Here is a 17,299-nt window from a genome sequence, read left to right as displayed (position 1 = left end):
GAGGACTCCCATGGTGAAGCAAGGTTCTGGCAGATCTGTCCATCCAGAAATATTTGATGCAATTATTAGCACCTTACTGTTATAGGGGAAACTTTTTACAGACCAGCCTGGAAATACTGGACATGATGTTATCTCACAGGGTTTGAATGTGACCTATGGACTGGGTGCAACATGCAAAGGTCTTGGATGTAGAGTACTGTCAGATTTAGAGCTAGGTTTGCTGGATACTGTGGTGGGATCTTCGGTTTGTTATTGGGGGATCAAATCCTTTCCATCCTTGAAATACATTAATTCCTAGGCTGCAGTGTTTAAGAAACATAAGGTGCCTGGATAGGGTTATTGCTTCTTGCCACTTTTTGAAGTACTTGTACTGTTTTATTAATTTTAAAATAACACTTGCAAGCTGACCTTTCCTTCTAGAAACCTAAATTATTTAACCCAGAGAATTATTTAACTCTGAACTCATTTCCTGTGTTCTCAGAGATAGAGAACTGAGGATGATCATATGCTATCAAAGGGAGCCCATATTATGCTGGTAGTAAAATTGGAATAGGACCTTGGATACTTGTCCTAGAATCCTGTCTCAATCCAGAATGTCTTTCCTGCCCTTGTGACCCAGGAAAGCCCAGCTCCAGCAGCAAGCTACATCCTGCATATAATTGTCAGCCCAAGGAGTGATTTCAGCCAGGTATTTCTCATGCTTTTGCTGTTGATCTCTGCGTTGGTTTGGGGTCTCACCCGATTAAGAACCCATTCTTGTCCTCTTCTCAGAATGTGCACCTAAAATTTTCATGGAGGCAGATTGTTTACTGAGAATCGGAATAGAGAGCTCATTTTTCTTCTTTCTTGAGATGGTAATTTTTGATTAGTTTCGCTTCTTGGCTGTGGTGTTTCATTGTGCCCTATGACCTGCAAGGTTTTTTGTGCCAGAAGACTCTATAGAAATGATTGCATCCCAAATTATGTTAAAAAAACTTATAAATTCCATTTCTAGCTACGGATTTAGTCTGAAATATAGAAAACACTGGTGGAGGACCATGTGTGGAGCAGCTTTCTCATTCACACTGAGAGCAACACTTGCAAAATGCAGTCAGCCGTGAACAGGATGCTGTGTGCATCCAGCACCCAGCACCTGCTGGGCCTAAGTCTGCTGGAAATGCACACAGAGCAATCAGTTTTCCTTTTTTCATGAGGAAAAGAGAGAGGGGAGAGAGATAGATTTCCTTAGTCCTGGGGGGATTAAATGCCCATTTGGGTTGACTTGATAGCATGGAGTGAACAGGGTCAAAACAACTACTTCAGCTTTCAAGTGATGGGTTTGTCTTCATCGACATGAACAAATTCCCCATTGTATTCACAACAAACAGGCTTTTCTTCCCATATCAGCCTGCAAGAGCTTTTTGTTCACCTACCATAGAACAAACATATTTGTTGTCAACACTGCAAACCCCACCACTTTCCTTATGTCTGAGTTCCCATGTGTCTCTCTTACACTATCCCAGGACATTAATAGACTGTAGGATCTTGTTCCAGGTCCTTATCTGGTTTTCATTTCAGTAGTCCTTTTTGAGACTACTCCTATACAGCAACTTACCCGTGTATCTGTCTGACCTCCTGCACCAAAAGCCACTCTGTCTTTTAAGCACTGAAATAGATTTTCCTTCTTTCATCAGCCTGGCAGGTGAAGCCCCAGAATTTGCCCCTAGCCCCACGCCTGTGGAGTTTATATCAACATTGCCAGAAATGGATGTTAAGGCAGTGGCTTTCCAGGTCTCAGCAGTGATATTATCGGACCATTAACCTAAGGAAGCTCTATCTCTCTACCTTCCTATTTTGACACCTCTGAGGTACTTTGCACTCTCTTGCAGCAGACAGCTTCTTCTTTGTAGCACTTGTTCCACATTTGCCTTCTAGGGTGTATAAAGCTTATCTGCTTCTCCTGTGCATGTATTTTGTATTTTCCTTTTTTTTCCTATTTTTTTTTCCCTTAAAATCAGTTTTTCACTTGGTGTAAATGCAAGCAGTGAACTGCAGTGAAATTTACAGAAACCATTCCACAGCTCCTACATGAAGATCAGTTAACCATTTGCTATTCTTGGGAAGCAATTAAGTATTCCAAGTAAAATGCAGTATCATGACACTTAGGGCAAACCATGCATTTAACAGAATGCATTCCTAGTAATGGGTGAATTTTAATAGGATTAGGAAAAAAACATTTCTTCACATGTCTGGGCATTTTAATTGCTGTTTGTAGGTAGGTGAGAATATTGTCTTTGTGTCTGAGACACTGCATGCAGCTAATTTCCTGTGTGTATGTAGTTTAACCACTGGAGTCTATTATATGTAGACAAGGAGAGTTGAGGCTGTTCAGCCTGGAGAAAAGAAGGCTCCACAGAGACTTTATACCACATTCCAGTGCTTGAAGGGGCAGCAGGAGATCCTGGATAGGGTCCTTTGACACAGGCGTGGAGTGACAGTAAAAGGGGTAATGGTTTTAATCTTAAGGAGGATAGATTTAGATTAGATATAAGGAATAAATTCTTCACTGGGAGGATGATGAGGCAGTGGCAAAGGCTGTCCAGTGAAGCTGTGGCAGCCCCATCCCTGGAAGTGTTCAGGTCAGGTTGGATGGGGCTTTGAGCAGCCTGGTCTAGTGGAAAATGTCCCTGCCCATGACTGTGGGGTTGGAACTAGATGTTCTTTAATGTCCCTTCCACCCCAATCCATTATATAATTCTATGATAGTTGAGTGTAGTGTATATTGAATTTAATATCTTTTTCCAGATGGGCTGAGTTTTTTAGACTTACAGGTAAGCCATATGAAGCAACTTTTAAGGGCTGTGTGGCTGGTGTTGGTTTTAGTTTTGATTTGTTTTTTTTTTTTTCTTTTATAGCTTAAACAGGAATATGCTAATTCTTGCTCACAAATCAAGAAGTCATTTAAAATCATTTAAACTTTATTCACTGCAGTGAGATCAGAGAGCTTACTGTCCATGTTTAATTTGTATGTCATAGTTTTTGGGTTTATTTTGCTCAGTGAATAGGATGAGTTGGGATCTAGGCCTTAACCAATAATCTCAATTGCTCGCTGCTGAGACCATAGTAGCCACAACACACAAGAGAGGGATTTAGAGTAGTTGTTGTATGCACTTTGGCTTCAGTTTTACACATTGAGAAGGACATGAAACTGTCCTCTGTGCTGGACTGTGTGGGCTCATATATGTACAGCTTAGGTCTTGGTGGGCATTTGTGGGCATTTTTGGATTGTGGAACTGGAGGGTTCCCCATGGGCTGCTGGATCACAGAAACATTAGCACATAGTAAGGAGGTGTCTTCTTTCACCTCCTGCTGGATGAATGCAAATCCCTCATCACGAGAGGTACGAATAATTTCTGTCATAGCAGGGGCGTGTCTGGATATATGATGTTAGATCTGAAAGGTGACTCTGCTGTTTGATCTCAGCAGGTACACGGTGGATCTGAAAACGTGGACTCTTTACTTAGACAGGCAGCACTCATCATCTGATGATCAAAAGAGGACAGCTGCTCATTCACCAAGTTAAATTGCAGAGATGTGCAGAATTGTTGCAGAGGGGTGTAATCTTTTGTTACTGATGCAGTGCTGTGCAGAAAACTTTGCAGCATATATCAGGATCAGAGCATCATAGAATCCTGAGGCTTGGAAGTACTTCCAGGATCACCTAGTCCAGCCATTAACCCAGCACTGCCAAGTCCACCACTAAACCACGTCCCACATCTTCACGCTTCTCATGGTTCCGCGACTTCCCTGAGCAGCCTGTTCCAATGCTTGACCACCATTTCCGTGAAAAAAAACTTTCCTGATATCCAATCTCTCTCCACTTTGATAATTCTGTAGTTCCAGTACCCTTATCTTATAGGCCATCTCTTCTTGCAGCTGCAAGGATGCAGAGTAGGATCATGCTCATCACCACTAGCTGATGAACACAACTAAACCAGCTGCTGAGCTGTTTGCTTTAGCAATTATTCTTTTTCCCTGCCAGTGCTTAAACTTTATGGGCTTGCAATACTTGATATACCCTAAAGCTAGTCACTTTCTTTTTAATGTCACTAAATGTTTAAAACATGTTGATTGAATTCACAAAGGTTGCGTTTCCTAACTGTGGAACAACTGTATTCTTTTATATCAGGCAGAATTTGCTTATATGAAATCAGTTACCACTGCTACAATTCTGGCATATGGCTTCTGTTACACAAATAGTTCTTTAAAAACAGAAAGGCATATTTTCTCCTGAATTCAGTTGCAGGTACGGGTTAGAACAGTGTGTGATTTTTTTAACCATATGCCCATTCATTGTGGCATTCACATTGGACAGCTGAAAGCAGGGTTTTCCAACCACCCCCTACTCTGAATTTATGATCTATATCAGCCAGGCTGCTGCTTGAACATCTGTGAGGATGGAATCTTGGCTTTCTGTAGCATTTCATTGTGACCCAAGTGCAGCTGAGAATATCTGAGATAGAATCCAAAGCCTTGGATACTGAGTAAATGGTAAGGTCTCTCTGTGTCTTATCTCAAACACGAGGTGTGGTCTAGTTCTCAAATGGCTTCTTGGAAGTGTTTTGAATATTGTTGATTTGATGCTAATGGCAAAACTCGCTAAAATAATATCTGTGATAGCAAATTTGCAGTACCCTTAAAATTTCTGATACAATTCTGTTGAAGTGCTATAAAACAATTCTGTGTAAAAACTACATTTTTGCCAGTCCACAGGGAAAATCTTCAAGATAAATTTTACTCCTCACTGAATGCTGCAGCAGTCCAGATGTTTTTTCTCAGACAGATGTTGCTTTACCCAGCACGAGACATTGTCACTCCTGAGCTACTGTTCTGTGTACACAGTGTCTGTTCCTGAAGCTGCAAAAACTGCAAGTCAATGATTTTTTTTCTCTCCTTTTTTTTGTCATTTATATCTCCTGCACTGTTCAAATAAGCACTGGGTTTCCTATTTATGAAGCACGATAGTTAAATTGTAAGATTTGTTTAAAAACCTCTGGAGGAGGGAAGTCTTAGACAACAAATGCTCCTTAATTCATTTTATCAGATTTCTGAGTTTCAGCATATAACTACATGGCATGTAACTACAGCTGTGTTCTCGTGTTTTAACCCCAGGACACACATGCACACAAGTCCCTTCCCTTTGGTTCAGCTGGCCACATGGCTTCGTTTGCTCTTAGCTAGCTCTGGTATTGAAGAGGCCATGGAGACATCCAGACTGTTTCTGAGTCACAGTCTGTCTTAGCTGCCTCTGGCAAGCTGAAGAACCTCAATGTAGTTAGTTGTCTAGTCTGCAAACTTACCTATACTTTTGCATCCTTAAAAAATTCGAGTTTTCACATCTTTTTTGTTGAGAAAGTTATGCTGTTTGTCCATCTGCATTTTAAATGCAAGAATTGGACACACTGGGACTTTATTCAATGATATAATAATACTTTTATTTCTGTTCTTGGTTTATTCCCTGATTTCCATTATACTCTTTGGCTTTTGCCATGTCACTAGCCGCAGGGTCATATAAATAAAACTCTCAGGCGTTTTTTAGAAGTTCAAGGCCATCTTTGTGTACATGAAGAGGAGTTCTTCACAGTACAGCTCATATACTGGTCTGGTTTGCCCTCTTGAGGGGTTATTTTTCTCTTGTCCACAAAGATTCTTGTCCACAAAGCATCCAAGATGGGCGTTTTCACTGGGTGTCTTAAGTTGACAGGATGAATCTGGACCTACACAGTATAGTCTAACTGAATTTTTGAAATTAATAAGGTATAATGCTTAAATGTAATGACTTGTGACATACATGCAGTCACACAAAATGATCTTGCATTCTCTTCTGGCTTTAAATGATAGGTATATGTGATTGCCAGAGTAATTTTTAGATTATGTTTTCAGACCCTGCTTCTGAAAGTGTAGGCTGATATCTAAACCAGCTAGCATCAGTGAAAAGAACAGTGCCAGTCAAAACATGTACTCAGTAGCCACCCTTGGATAACAAAGACTGTTTCTCAGAGGATAAAACTAAAGGAACTGAAAATACTATCAGGAATCTGACAGCCTCCCCTGTCAAGTCAATACATGACTTGTGAGTGTCCTTGAAGGAGTATAAAATTTTCATCCAAGAAAGTTACAGGAATGGTTTACAAATCTACTGCGCTAGCTGCTAGAAGTAAATAAATTTAAAATACAGGGAACTTAAAAACATAAAGCTCCATGCCGAGAAATAGTCTCTACACCCATCTCATACTTCTCAGGTGAAAGATGCAGTATTGTGTTGAGTTCTTGTCATAATGGGGATCAATCCTCAAGAAAAAAAACTTTCTCTGAGAAGTGCTTAAAGGAACTTTATAATTTGCCATAATAGGAACCGTAGAACTATTTTGAAAATGTAAGAAATATAAATGCTTCCTTTTTCTTTTTAGATTTATATGTATGTAGATCTTTAATGATTGCTTCTAGTTAAAAAGGACTATTTTCAGTAAATAACAACAACAAAAAAAATCCTTGAGGAACATTTATATTGCAATGGTGTGTAACTCTTCAGTTTCTAGTTCACTTAGTCACCAATTTTCCAATCCTTAGAGTGACAAGTTCCTTGTTATTAGGGTGTCTGTAGTCTTCTTTTAAATAATGTAGTAGAAATATTCCCTACAATATTTATGTCAATAATAATTGTGAAATTTTTTTTCATTAGAAAAGAAGTATCTATTGGTGTAAAGAAGCCACAAGAACAGAATGGTAGAATCATTATTAATAATATCACTCCAACATTTTTGAGTCCTCTTTCATAATATGCTTGTTTTATTCTGTGGCTCCATTTTTTAAAATTCTTGAGTTAATGAATGGTTCCTTTTTTCAGATCCTCTTTGATCTTCAGGTCTGTTTCCAAGAACTAGAAGTCTAAGTGAAGGGTTAGCTGTCAAACAAAAATGAAAACAAAATGGATTTGGTCTTTCACTGAACACATCCAGTGCTGTTTTAAAACGAAAGACTAACTGCTTAATAAAAAATTTAAATATATTAGGAGAATGAAAATGGTAGTTATGTAGTGATACTTCTGCAAGGACTTGAAATGACTGATTCTGTACAAAAGTGATCAAAGCAGAAAATGACAACTAAACCTCAAATATATGTATAATGCATTACGAAGTGAAATTTTTTTTAAAAAGTATTAAATACATAGTTTTTTTGAAGAGCCTTTAATTAATAGAAATTACAAAAAAATAAAAGTCCATTAGGAATCCATAGTATCTACTTGAGCTCCAGGAAACCTTCTAATAACAAATTTCCAGGAGTGGGAAGCTCAAGAACTGACTCATATAAATCTCCTTAGTAGCCTCTGGTGCCTCAAATATTTCAAATCTTCTAACACTCCACTGAGCAGGGAAGACTGCCTGACTCCCTCTTGGAAGCCAGTAGATTATCATTCTCTTAACCATTAGCATTAATTAATCCAGGCAATAAAACACTGCAAACATCTTAGCAGACCAGCTCTCTCCTGGCATGCAGCTACTAATTTACACTGAACCAGTATGGCTTGATTCCAAGCCTGAGCCATAGATTCTTGTCTTTAGTAAACACTGAGTATCATTCATCATATTAGTGAGGTAGCCTTTTCCTACTATTTATTTATAGCTATACATATAAGTATACATATAAGCATATGTGTGCATAAACATATACAAAAGCACATAGATTCAAAGAGGGGTTTGGAATTCTGTTTTGAAAATAGCCATTTTGGGCTGCAGTTTCCAACCAACTGTTTAACAGTTTATAAAATGTATTTCTTTGAGCAGCTTCTGATCAGATGTTTTCTGATTAAGGGTTGATATGGCACATTTTTGGTCACTTTAAAAGTTTTTTCCAGTTCTCCTACAGATCCATAATGCCTGGCCAAAAGCTAGTGCAATCAACAGTTCACAGTCAGAAATGGAATACTGCATCAGCTGTAAAACTGTAGAAATGTTATTAACTTAGGAAAGATACAGACCTACTGAAGCAGGCTGAGAGGAGGGTCTCAAAAGTTGTCGGAGGGCTGCAGCACCTTTCCTGTGAGGAAAGGCTGAGAGAGTTGAGGTTGTCCAGAATGGCGGACAGGGAGACTTCAGGGAGACTGTATTCCAACTTTCAGTATTTAAAAGGAGCTTATAACAAAGATGGGGACAGACTTTTTAAAAGACCTGTAGCAATAGGATTAGGGGTAATGGTTTTTAACTAAAAGAGGGTAGATTCAAGCTAAATATAAGGAAGACATTTACAATAAATTCGGAGAAACACTGTTACAGGTTACCCAGAGAGGTGGTGGATGGCCCATCCCTGGAAACATTCCAGCCTAGGTTAAATGGAGCTTTGAGCAGCCTGGTGTGGTGGAAGGTGTCCCTGCCCGTAGCAGAGGGGTTGGACTAGGTAAGGTTTAAAGGTCCCTTCCAAGCCAAACCATTCTGTGATGCCTACAGACCTCTGCCTCTGGGACTCTGTTGTCCATATGAGCTGCTTGATGGGAGTCCAGAGGCAATAAAGACCGATGGCAAGCATTGTCTCCTTACTTTGTACAAGTAACAGCTTTGGCAGGCTTCATTTTCTTAATGCTGGATGTTTAAAAGTTTAACTTTGTAAATTACTGTTGATTGTGCCATCTTCTACTTTTCTTCTGTTCTTGGCCTACAGTTTATTATGTTGGCCACATTCCAGTGGATTCCCTTTCTTTCTCAGGCATTAGTAATGACCATAGCACTTCCTCTTAAACTATGGTTTGTTTTTAACTTTTCTCCTATGTTGCTTAAATCAAGGGACATTCTCAAAGGTGTCACTTCAGGTAACTTGTAAAACTTAAGAACTTATCTCTAGACTCTCTTCTCCTTCAGACAGAGTTGAACATTTGCACACACCCTCTTAGGATTTTCTCTTGTCCATACAAGCTAAATATTCTCCAAAATAATTTTTAAGTGCTGGATCGAAACTCTTCCAGGGACCACATCAGATACAGTGGGAGCAATCACAGGTTAATGTTCATATTTTTGACGCTCTCATTTATCCAGAGTAACTTTCTGATGACCAAATTTACAAAGCTACTATCTTAATGCAGTTTTGCTGACTTAGATAAAATCATCTCCGTTCAGTGAGCACCTTATGCAGGAGAATTGTGTTCAGTGACATGCCAATACATGTGCCACCTTTGGCCTTTTAACCCAAAAATAGACTGTCATCTTGCAATGACTGGGAGATAAACTGATGAGTCTTCTAACTCAGCTGCATCACACAACAGTCAGGTTTTCAGCCTTTTTTCCAAATCCTTGCCAAAAACTTTCTGATTCTTCTAGAATTGCACCTATTCCCACTTATTTGCTTGTAATAATGTTTGACATAAAAGGTCAGATCCCAGGCGTTACTCTGTTTCTTTTGTGCTCATTCATTTGCTTCTTCAATGGCAGATATTCCTGAGACTATGCATGGGAATTATAGAATTGGCCAGGGGAGAATATACCATCCTTTTAATAGTGACTCTTCAAGGCTAGTAAAAGAATGCAACCAGCACGTGTACTGTCAGATGAGAAAATTTCTTCAGGAGCAATCGTAAGCTGTTTCTTTATTCTAGGTACTTACAGCTCATTGTTTAGAACAAAACTAAGAGTACCATTGTTTTTGCATAAAAAAGCCAGTTTCGTGGATACCACAGGTTAAAAAGAAGGAGCTGCATTTCTGTAGGACCCCTGCACTTCTCATTCAGATGCTTCGTGTAAGTGCTTACAATCCATGCTGAATCTGTGACTTGTCTGCCTTGTCCAAGCTTGCAGAAAATAAACAGATCAGGGAATCATCACGAAGTTGGTGAAGTGCTTAAAAGAGCAGCATCCTGATCCCCAGACCATTTTGTGATTTTCTCTGTAGAGGTTCATTAGGAGATTGTGGGAGCTCATCACCTACAGACTCAGCTCACACAGAAAGCACCCCAGATGCACGTTGTGTTTTGGTAACCTGGGTGGGGGAGGATAGTCCTGATTACCAGTCCCTTGTGATCATAGGATCTTCAAGGTTGAAAAAGACCTCCAGAATCATCAAGTTCAACCTTTGTCTGAATATCATCATGCCCACGAAACCATCTTGCAAAGTGTCAGGTCTGCTCTTTTTTTAACACTTCCAGGGATGATGACTCCACCGCTTCCCTGGGGAGCCTCTTCCAATGCTTAGCCACACTTTCAATGAAGATTTTTTTCCTAATATCCAGCAAAAACCTCCCCTGATACAGCTTGAGGACTTTCCCCTTGTCCTATCCTTGGTTGCTTGGGAGAGAAGACCAACTCCCACCAGACTACAGATTTCTTTCAGGTTGTTGTAGAGATTGATAATTTATCAATCAAATCTCTCCTGAGCCTTCTTTTCTCCAGACCCCCAGCTCATTCAGCCTCTCCTTATAAGATGTATGCTCCAGACCCTTAATGAGCTTTTATTGCCTTTCACTAGACAGACACAGTTAATATCAGAAAAATGGAAGTTGGATGATAAACATCTCCCAAATAATCTGCATTTTTTTTTTGTTCTATTCCTGGTATTTTGCTATTTTAGCATTTTAAAGTCCACTATGAAGCCTGCTTTTCCTTTTTCTTTTTTTTTTTTTTTTCCCCAGTTTGGGCAGTAAAGCACAGTGAGGAAAACCTGCTTTGCAGACACTGTATTCTGTAGGTGATTAAACGACTTTAATGTGCACCACACCTTCCCTGCTCCTCTTTTTACTTGTCACAAATTGTGAATTTATCACTACTACCTGCAACTAAGGAGAGTCATCAAATGCAAACAAATTACAAGCTTTTTTCTGTGCCAGACGGGTTTCGAGTTTCCTGAGGGCTCTTAGTATTTGTTTGTTCCACAGAAAGAATGAGACAGTTAATTCCCCAGCATTTCTTGCTGGTCTTTTACATCAGCTTCTTTGATAAATCATTTGGGACATCACATAATCAAGTGTTGCCATAAAACATTTATACAGATCTATAAACTAGATTACATTGTGTGGGAATTCATTAACCTCCTCTGCTTGAATTGTGCTGTTTGTACTAAAAAGGTGCAGGTGCATACGTACAGAACGCTAGCTTTCATATTTATCCTCTGGCTCAAGTGTTAAACCCACTCAACAGCATCATCAGGGACAACATCTGGAAGGAAACACCTGGGGATTCCAAATTCTCTCTTGGTTTTGCAGGTGATGGTGGGGTTTTATCTCAATTTTCTCTGCCAAGCACTTGTCTTTTTGCTGTGACTATGGCAGAGTAGTTTTGAATAATTAAAACCTTGTGCATTCCTGTTTGGCAACTACTTTAATATTCCCAAGCTTCCTGCACTGGCATAGTCAAGGCATATACTGAGTAATTCTCCCTCTACAGTAGATGTTGGAGCTCATCTCACAGATGAGAATATGAAGACTATATCCAAGAAGTAAATTAAACTGTGTCTGGGAACAGTCCTAGGCACTACAATACAGTAATTTCTGCTGTTGCACTGTTGGAAACATCTGTGATAGGGTGTTTGCCTGTGTCAACTGGTGCTTTCCCAAGTAATACTTCAGTCTGGATCAGGAACTAGAAAAAAAACAAACCAGAGCTCATTCCCACCAATTGCTTTTTATGCATCTGTGTTGTTTTGGAGACTACAAAAGATAGCTGGCTTAGATAATCACTGCTCTGTGCCACTTGGCCTCAGTGCTTGTAGATGGTTTTTGTGTATTTAAATTACCTCTGTATGTGAAGCTGAATTTAGCCCAGCCCCTGTGAGAACATCATCCCTGGGGCGAGTCCTCACAACTGGGATGATGTCAGATGTCACCCTTCTCCCTCAGTACTGGTGGGGCAAGACATTGGGCATGTCTTCCCAGCCTCTTAGCATAGTTAACTTTGCACAAGGGAACAAATAGGGGTTAGATTCGATCCTATTTTACACCTGTTTAGAAGCATTGTTTCTGGTGGAATGCTCTGCAGTCTGTTCCATCTAATTCAGTTGCTAAATTAACATCTCCGTCCTTTGGTTTTACACTGCTGTTGATAGCTGTAACAATTTTTCCATCATACCAATGTGAAGTCTTGACTGATGGAAAACTACAGTTGCATGGGTCTTGCAAATGTCTCGTGCACACTCTCAAAAAATTCCTTCCAACATAACATGAAGTTTGCTCAGATCACAGACTTGGCCTCTACCCCTCACTTCACTGACTCCAGTAAATCAAATAACAGCAAAATAAAATCAGTTACAAAGAAAAATCAATCAGCCATCAAAACCACAAATCAAAGCAGGAGCAAAAATGGAAAACTGCCTTCTAAAACCTAAGAATTATTACCAAGGAGAGAAGCCATAGCAGCACCAAGAAGTCTCAGAACTTTTCTACTGCTCTCAGTTGCTGATGAAATATTACATAGTTTGATTTGTTTTTAGATGCTGTAGTGATGGAGAGTAGTATAAAGTTTTAAAGAAAAGTTATTACTATGTTGAATTAAACCATTAATATTTATATTCTTCTTGAAAAATTTCATGTACTTGTTTGAAAACTTTACAAACATTCATCACCCTGTGGAACAAACAGCTGGTTCCCTCATTAAACAGCAGGGAAATGGGGAGAAAGTCTGTGTACCTTGCCCTTTGTGTCAAGATTAGAGTGGAAGGGACTGTCTCCCAGTTCTGCATGCTGAATGGCACTGGTTGAACTTCTTGATAGATGAAATAGTAACAGAGTAGCACAGCACCCCTTTTGGTGTCAGATCTGCATGGAAATACTGGCCCATAAAGTGAAACATGGTTTTGTTTATATAACAAAATATTTCACAGGTATGACTTATGGGTAAGTGCAGACCAAGGCTGACAATTTATATCCACTTGTGGAATATAAAGATAGGATTGTACATTCATAACTGCAAACAACTGCTACTGGAATTGTGTTTCCAAGTAGATTGGTTTTTTATCCCCAGTCCTGTGCAACATGCCTTGGGAAAACATCAATCTTTTAGGTTCTCCTGTAGCCAGTCTCTCTGCATCACCTAACACTGAAAGCTCTCAGATTTCTAAATATCATTTTTCCATCTATATTTTAATGGAGCTCTGAAATTTAAATAAAAACCTTTCTGCTATTTATTTGAATTATAATTTCTTAATAAAAAAAAGGAAAAGACAGAAGTCAGTTGTTCCTTTGCAGAGAATTCCTGGACCACTGTTGACAAAATGTCATCAGCATTGTTATTGGCTCCCTTAGATCATATGGCTTTTGTGGAACTGAGAAATTATTAATCTGAACATTCAGTTCATTTTTACTCCTGAGTATTTTCACTTTCTAAAAAGTTGGATTTTTTTGTGCCTGCTTTTCTGATTTAATGAATATGACATGAGGTAGATCAGGTGGGGGTACTAAACATGTACACAGGATGGTTTCAGAAGTCCAGTGGCTGATGTCCTAGAGGGAATCCTGTCTTGCAAGAGGAATAATCAGTTTTCCTTATGTTTAATTTTTGAATTGTTTCTGTGTCAATTATGTTAAAAGTTTGGTTGTTCTAGACTGCCTTTTTAGCCAGTGAACAGAAGCACCTTTATCTATCAATAAATGATTTCTATTCCAGAAATAGCTATCAATAAAAGATTTCTATTCCAGAAAAGGATAATGCTTTTAATTTAGCAGGTCAGTAAAGTGTTCAAAGTCAGGGTGAGAGGAATCTGGCCCTCAAAATCTTCCAGTGCTAAGCTCCAGCTGGATGTTGAGTTACTCATTTTAGTAAATCATGTGGAACTACCTGGAAAGGTCTTCAAATGTGCAGAAAGCCTCTGGAGAACATTAACCTCATCCCCGAGATGAGAAGATCCACAGCTTTCGAGTTTATTATGATTTTCCTGCTAAGTTGACGTAGACTGTGCAGGCTGGCACATTTTCATGGGGTGGAACAGAATGTTTGTGTATCAACATATACAGAATCGTAGACTCACTTAGTGGAAAACAACACAGAGATCATAGAATCCAGCTGGTAATCCAGCAGTGTTAATTCCACCACTAAGCCATGCCCCTTCAGCATAAGTAAATCTTCTCCAGTGGGTCATAAAGTATTATGAGATTCTTCACCTGGAAGATGCTCGGTTATTTCCAGTAGAATGCTGGCAGCACTGTTCCTGGGATCTCTCAATGCAAATTTGTCCCCTCATGCTTGACTATAATAGGGCTATTTCTCATTCTGCCCAGAGTACATTTTCCCAGTAATGGTGCCTTCACTGTTCTATCCCTTTTACACACAGATATTTGCTGTTCAGAGAGTATGGGAAGGAGTGGATGGGGAACCCATAATGCCACCATTCCCCCAGTCTTTCAAGGGTGATTATATTGTCCACAGGGCATAATGCTCCTGCAGTTTTCAGTCTCTCTCTAGTGTCTGAGTTGTCAGCAGGGTAAATAGTCACCTTTCTTCATAAATAAGTAGTGGCTTTGTATCAGACCTCAGACTAGCCACAGACCAGTAAAGCTCTAAATAGCAGTGGAACAAAACAGCTTCACGAATGTAAGAAGCTCATGCGATTTCTTCTGGTTAGGTTTCACTTTGACATTGTTTACCCATCCTTAAACACAAACAGGGAAGGTCTATTATTTGATCAGACCTGACTCTCAAACAGAGATCTCATTATAGTGGCTTTCAACAGCACAATTGTGTTTTCAAGCTTTGAGAGGTGCAGCAGCTCTTCATTATTACCAAAACAGGGGGGAGAGAAAGAAGTGGATGTTCATTTCACTGAACGCCGAACCCCATTTTTAATGAATCTGTATATCAGGATCCTCATTGGAATTAATGAAGAGGGAGGGCATCTGGCACTGTAGTGAGCCAGGGAAATCTACAGTCACAACCACCACTAATGTTTGCCTGGTACTGCCTTTATTTTGTAATCCATCATACATAAATGCTCCCCTCACAGACAAAATCCTTCTTTCTTCTCTACTGTTTTTCTTTTCCTCTATTCCTAGTTCACCTTTGCAGATGAGATTGGGGTCTTTGGGAATAGAATCTCATTTGAATTCTGAAACCAGCTTTTAAGACTAACTCATCACATCTAGTGAGGCAACATCTGATCTGTCCAACCTCTAATCGATTTAACAGGGGTAAGGGCATGGGCAGGCAGGATTTAGGATTTTCCTTCTTATTTTCACAGAGCCCTTCTGAGTATTTCAAAAAGCTGCTAAAGTTCACATTCCAGGACAAGGTAAAATGTCTTTGAGGCATTGAGTAGCACACATTTAATGAAGATAGAAAGCCAATCACTTAACATCAGATGAGGAACAGCAATTTCCTTCAGTTTGGCACTTTGTGTATTGAACAAAATTGCATGAGAGCTTTGAGCACTAGGAGAGCTGTCAAGCGGCCGTTTGTCTGGGAGCTGGAGCAGTCCCCTTGGAAACAGCTTAAACCTTTTAAATGAAAGCATTACAAAATGTACATCTGTGTGTAATGTATTGGCCATAGCCTCAACTGTCAGGGGCTGGGCAACACAATGTTGATATATACTTGTGCCTGATAGTAATTGTCATGCTTTCACATGTAAACACAGCCTTTAAGGTTGTGGAGTACTTGGCTGCTTGATCAGCAAGCATCATACAAAATGTTTTCCTAAAAACTGGTTCAGCTGGGTTATCTGACCATATAAAATTTAACTCAAAAATTTAAATACTCCCTGGACCTCTCTACTGCAGATACGTTGAGACTTCTTGTTAGATAAGACAAAATGAGAAATTTGACTGTCACCACATTGAGACAAGAATTAAAGGTTTGGCAGGAACATACACTGATAAACATACTTGTTGCTATATGCCATCGCCTATATATAATATTAATCCAGATTCCAAATTTAGTTATCATAGCATCATAAGAGATATGTGAATGTGAACTCTGAAGAAATGTTTTTTTTAGTCCTTTTTTTAAAATAAAACAACTTATTTGCTAATACTTTTTTCTGGAAATGACAAGAAATGAAAATGGCTAAAGAAAAAGCCAGATAAAGAAATACAGGGATGGTGCACATAAGAAAATGCATTCCTTGAGAACACAGTTGGTCTCATGTTCTTACACTGCTGAAAATGTGGGGCAGGTTGTTCTGAAATCAGCTGAGATTTAACATGCCGAACTGTTTTAAGTGAGAGGAAAATCAAGCCTGCTTTTTCCTAGTCCTCCCTCACTGTGAGATTTTCTTGATCCTCTCCTTCCTCATCTTCTCCTCCAAAGCCTGCTTGCAACTTTTATTCCCAGTAGCCACTTTCTTTAATGAAAAGTATTGCAGCGCACTGAGCAGATTCCACTTCAGCTTTGACACTGAGAAGTGGATTTAGACTATCTGACAGAGCTGGGAACAAGAGCTGATTGGTCATTTTGGCAGTTTAAAACTATTGCTTTTTTTTTTTTTTTCCTTTGGCATCTGACTTTTTTTCCTCCTCACTATTCCCATCTATTACTTTTAGTCTCCAGAGTATGCCTTATCCTCTCAGTTCTTTCACCAGCTTCCTCCAGGAGTATTCAGTAACAGATATTGGTCTTCAGCACCAAGACCTTCTCCATGCCCTACTCAGAGTCCATCCTATCAAGCATGAATTTGGCCAGAGGGATTCTAAATCAACAAGACCACAAGATCAGCTTCAACCTTCATTATATGGTTTAGCTGGTATAGAGTATTTGTTAAAAGTTGGACATCTTGGAGTTCTTTTTCAACTCTAATGATTCTATGATTATATTTACAAATGAGAAAACTAGCTGAGAAGCATCTTATTCAATAGAGAGCTCATCTTCTGTTGTAAACTCAAGGATGTGTTTTCTACTGATTTATATTGAACTCAGTGTGATATAATACAGGAAAAAAAGAAGTTCCTTAAGGAAAATCCTATTCTATCTCTCTTCTCCAGAATAACAATAGGAAATGCATGTAAGAAGATGGCAGTGATCTCCATCATGAAATTTTGTGTGCTCTTGTAACTAAAAATCCAACCCTTCTCTCATTATCCAGGAAGGCTTTCCCATTGCTTTTTTCTATGATCAGAGAGAAAGTGATGCTGAATTTGGGGGAAAATACAATGAGGATTGGTCCAAAAGTCCACAGAAGGACAGAAGAGGTGTAGTACTGTTGTCCAAGAAGTTTCATTATGATAGTTGGGATTGTAGTTGCTGTTTTGAAGATATTACTCATGCCATGACAGCAATCCATTGTGATCAAAATAAACCCACTGCAGCAAAATAAACAAGCATAAAAAAGTCCTGTGGTAAGGAAGCGTGAGAGAAAATAT

The sequence above is a fragment of the Cinclus cinclus genome, chromosome 2 (assembly GCF_963662255.1).
Source record: "Cinclus cinclus chromosome 2, bCinCin1.1, whole genome shotgun sequence".
NCBI classification, from domain to species: domain Eukaryota; kingdom Metazoa; phylum Chordata; class Aves; order Passeriformes; family Cinclidae; genus Cinclus; species Cinclus cinclus.
The sequence above is the reverse complement of the archived record's forward strand: the minus strand, read 5'-3'. Positions refer to the sequence as shown.